This window comes from Schistocerca serialis, unplaced genomic scaffold, assembly GCF_023864345.2.
Source record: "Schistocerca serialis cubense isolate TAMUIC-IGC-003099 unplaced genomic scaffold, iqSchSeri2.2 HiC_scaffold_1221, whole genome shotgun sequence".
Lineage (NCBI taxonomy): Eukaryota > Metazoa > Arthropoda > Insecta > Orthoptera > Acrididae > Schistocerca > Schistocerca serialis.
Window position 1 is genome coordinate 5,001 of NW_026047427.1, and position 5,000 is coordinate 10,000.

Consider the following 5,000-nt stretch of genomic DNA (forward strand, 5'->3'; position numbering starts at 1 on the left):
TGGCATCGTTTATGGTTAGAACTAGGGCGGTATCTGATCGCCTTCGAACCTCTAACTTTCGTTCTTGATTAATGAAAACATACTTGGCAAATGCTTTCGCTTCTGTTCGTCTTGCGACGATCCAAGAATTTCACCTCTAACGTCGCAATACGAATGCCCCCGCCTGTCCCTATTAATCATTACCTCGGGTTCCGAAAACCAACAAAATAGAACCGAGGTCCTATTCCATTATTCCATGCACACAGTATTCAGGCGGGCTTGCCTGCTTTAAGCACTCTAATTTGTTCAAAGTAAACGTGCCGGCCCACCGAGACACTCAATAAAGAGCACCCTGGTAGGATTTCAACGGGGTCCGCCTCGGGACGCACGAGCACGCACGAGGCGGTCGCACGCCTTCGGCTCGCCCCACCGGCAGGACGTCCCACGATACATGCCAGTTAAACACCGACGGGCGGTGAACCAACAGCGTGGGACACAAATCCAACTACGAGCTTTTTAACCGCAACAACTTTAATATACGCTATTGGAGCTGGAATTACCGCGGCTGCTGGCACCAGACTTGCCCTCCAATAGATACTCGTTAAAGGATTTAAAGTGTACTCATTCCGATTACGGGGCCTCGGATGAGTCCCGTATCGTTATTTTTCGTCACTACCTCCCCGTGCCGGGAGTGGGTAATTTGCGCGCCTGCTGCCTTCCTTGGATGTGGTAGCCGTTTCTCAGGCTCCCTCTCCGGAATCGAACCCTGATTCCCCGTTACCCGTTACAACCATGGTAGGCGCAGAACCTACCATCGACAGTTGATAAGGCAGACATTTGAAAGATGCGTCGCCGGTACGAGGACCGTGCGATCAGCCCTAAGTTATTCAGAGTCACCAAGGCAAACGGACCGGACGAGCCGACCGATTGGTTTTGATCTAATAAAAGCGTCCCTTCCATCTCTGGTCGGGACTCTGTTTGCATGTATTAGCTCTAGAATTACCACAGTTATCCAAGTAACGTGGGTACGATCTAAGGAACCATAACTGATTTAATGAGCCATTCGCGGTTTCACCTTAATGCGGCTTGTACTGAGACATGCATGGCTTAATCTTTGAGACAAGCATATGACTACTGGCAGGATCAACCAGGGAGCTGCGTCAACTAGAGCTGAGCAGCCGGCCGCCCGGGAGTGTGTCCCGGGGGCCCGCGCGAACACGCAAGCGTCCGCTCAATTATTCTGCAAACAGGAGGAGGCTGAGCTCCCCTGCACAACACACCTCGAAACCCTCTCAGGTCCCGGCGGCGCGCAGCGCCGTCCTAAGTACTTGGTCGGGTTCGAGAGAGGCGCAATCGCCCGGAGTTAGGCGAGTAGACGCTTTAGGTGCGACCACCCGTGCTCCCAACTGAGCTTGCCGCTGCCGACAGAGGCCCGGGAGCGTGCTGTCGTGGCATTGCCGGCGGGAGACAACACGCGCCACCTACGGTGACCGGCAGCTCCAACGCCAGCGCCACAGAAGGACAAAAGCCCTACTTGGGTGCCGAAGCGAACTCTCCCAGCACAGCGCACGCGCCAACACGTCCGCACAGCTGCGATACAAACCACCTGCGAGAACCGCTGGGGCGACCGAGCAGCAGACGGCGTCGCGGCGCCGAGCGCCGGGCGGCGGCGCATCCTCAGCGCACAAAGTCCTCAATCGGACCAGCACACTGCAGATGGCCACCGCGCTTCGCACCGGGCCCGCGAGGACCTACTTTGGCCGCAAGGCGCCGCGAGCAGGGGGCGCCGGCGCGCAGCTGCGCCGCCTGCCGCGTCCGTCGGCCGGCGCGCCTGCCACCGGCCGCCCCCACCAGCCGGCTGTAGCGCGTGCGCCCACGCACCGCGCTGCCAGCACGCCGGGCGGCCCCCCCTCACCGGCCGGGGACGGTCCCACCCAGCCACCGCCGCGTATCGCCTCACACCCAGATCCCCTTTCACGTTCGTGGGCATGGTGGGTCCCCTTTCACGTTCGTGGGCATGGTGGGTATCCCTGAAACAACCGGTTAATAGCTCGACCGATCGTCGCCAACACTGATTCACCTCTAGCGAGAACAACCGCACCACAACGGGTTACCGGTTGTTCATTTGCGTAACGTCACCAGCAAACGTACACGTCCATCGCCATTTGCAACGAGTATTGCATGCCTGTGTCAGGTGTCACAACACACTACGTCTGCCCACATAGACGCAACAACATGTGCACGCCTAGAGAACACGTGGAAGGTAGACCCCGTACGTATGCGGTGTCCATTGCGCGAACGACTGTCAGCCCGCCTCTGCAGCATGTCGCAGATGTGGAACGCGGTGCAACATGCTATCACGGTGTGTGAGAAGAGACGACTACGTCCGAATACACGCTCCACTACATCAACAGACTGCTCATGCTGATCGCCATCCAGGGCGTCCGTTCCTCCCACACGTCTGTATGGCGTACCACACTGCAATCCAGCTCTTATAGGGAGACGACACGTAGCTGCGTGCACAATATTTGGACTGTATGGTCCGCCGTTGCTAGGCGCTGTCGTCATACGGTCACATGGGCCACGATGTATCATTCAGTACATACGGAGCAATGTGCAGTACAGTTTGTGGGTTTTGCGTACATCGGCGGACAGGTGACAGGCCGTACCACAACGTAGGCTGAGTACGTCGGCATGCGAAGGGCATTGAACATGCAAACTTCTCACCGACCAGCTTGCGAAGGCAGGGGGGAAGGGGGGGGGGCATGTACGTCCTGCTGCTATCCACACTACAGTGTATAGCAGGAGCATGTGGAAAGTCAGCAACACCTGCAAGGTGTTTAACATGACGCGATACACAGGGGACCGGGCAGTGCGAGTAGCGAACTATATTGCGAGGGTTGCGGTTAGGCAACACTACACTACTTTAACGGGTTGCATAACAATTACAGAGCAGGTTCAGCGACAACGTGCGTCAGGTTAAGGCGCAATATAGTTTAGGTTACGGCGCACTTTAGGTTAGGTTAAGGCACATTATAGGTTAGGTTAAGGCCCAACATGGGTTACGTTAAGGCACAACATGGGTTACGTTAAGGCACAACATGGGTTAGGTTAAGGCACAACATGGGTTAGGTTAAGGCACAACATGGGTTAGGTTAAGGCACAACATGGGTTAGGTTAAGGCACAACATGGGTTAGGTTAAGGCACAACATGGGTTAGGTTAAGGCACAACATGGGTTAGGTTAAGGCACAACATGGGTTAGGTTAAGGCACAACATGGGTTAGGTTAAGGCACAACATGGGTTAGGTTAAGGCACAACATGGGTTAGGTTAAGGCACAACATGGGTTAGGTTAAGGCACAACATGGGTTAGGTTAAGGCACAACATGGGTTAGGTTAAGGCACAACATGGGTTAGGTTAAGGCACAACATGGGTTAGGTTAAGGCACAACATGGGTTAGGTTAAGGCACAACATGGGTTAGGTTAAGGCACAACATGGGTTAGGTTAAGGCACAACATGGGTTAGGTTAAGGCACAACATGGGTTAGGTTAAGGCACAACATGGGTTAGGTTAAGGCACAACATGGGTTAGGTTAAGGCACAACATGGGTTAGGTTAAGGCACAACATGGGTTAGGTTAAGGCACAACATGGGTTAGGTTAAGGCACAACATGGGTTAGGTTAAGGCACAACATGGGTTAGGTTAAGGCACAACATGGGTTAGGTTAAGGCACAACATGGGTTAGGTTAAGGCACAACATGGGTTAGGTTAAGGCACAACATGGGTTAGGTTAAGGCACAACATGGGTTAGGTTAAGGCACAACATGGGTTAGGTTAAGGCACAACATGGGTTAGGTTAAGGCACAACATGGGTTAGGTTAAGGCACAACATGGGTTAGGTTAAGGCACAACATGGGTTAGGTTAAGGCACAACATGGGTTAGGTTAAGGCACAACATGGGTTAGGTTAAGGCACACCATGGGTTAGGTTAAGGCACACCATGGGTTAGGTTAAGGCACACCATGGGTTAGGTTAAGGCACAACATGGGTTAGGTTAAGGCACAACATGGGTTAGGTTAAGGCACAACATGGGTTAGGTTAAGGCACAACATGGGTTAGGTTAAGGCACAACATGGGTTAGGTTAAGGCACAACGTAGGTTAGGTTAAGGCACAACGTGGGTTAGGTTAAGGCACAACGTGGGTTAGGTTAAGGCACAACGTGGGTTAGGTTAAGGCACAACGTGGGTTAGGTTAAGGCACAACATGGGTTAGGTTAAGGCACAACATGGGTTAGGTTAAGGCACACCATGGGTTAGGTTAAGGCACAACATGGGTTAGGTTAAGGCACAACATGGGTTAGGTTAAGGCACAACATGGGTTAGGTTAAGGCACAACATGGGTTAGGTTAAGGCACAACATGGGTTAGGTTAAGGCACAACATGGGTTAGGTTAAGGCACAACATGGGTTAGGTTAAGGCACAACGTAGGTTAGGTTAAGGCACAACGTGGGTTAGGTTAAGGCACAACATGGGTTAGGTTAAGGCACAACATGGGTTAGGTTAAGGCACAACATGGGTTAGGTTAAGGCACAACATGGGTTAGGTTAAGGCACAACATGGGTTAGGTTAAGGCACAACATGGGTTAGGTTACGGCACAACATGGGTTACGTTACGGCACAACATGGGTTACGTTACGGCACAACATGGGTTACGTTACGGCACAACATGGGTTACGTTACGGCACAACATGGGTTACGTTACGGCACAACATGGGTTACGTTACGGCACAACATGGGTTACGTTACGGCACAAATTAGGTTAGGTTACGGCACAAATTAGGTTAGGTTAAGGCACAAATTAGGTTAGGTTAAGGCACAAATTAGGTTAGGTTAAGGCACAAATTAGGTTAGGTTAAGGCACAAATTAGGTTAGGTTAAGGCACAAATTAGGTTAGGTTAAGGCACAAATTAGGTTAGGTTAAGGCACGATATAGGTTAGGTTAAGGCACGATATAGGT

General features: G+C 52.4%; 1 non-coding gene across 1 annotated transcript in view; it reads right to left on the reverse strand.

Moving 5' to 3' along the window:
* The window catches only part of LOC126435869 (small subunit ribosomal RNA), a 1,909-nt gene extending 776 nt beyond the window's left edge, over positions 1–1,133 (reverse strand). Inside the window, exon 1 of the ribosomal RNA XR_007580251.1 lies at positions 1–1,133. This exon is cut by the window's left edge and continues 776 nt beyond it. This is a non-coding gene — a ribosomal RNA (small subunit ribosomal RNA).
* Positions 1,134–5,000: the final 3,867 nt, after the last annotated feature.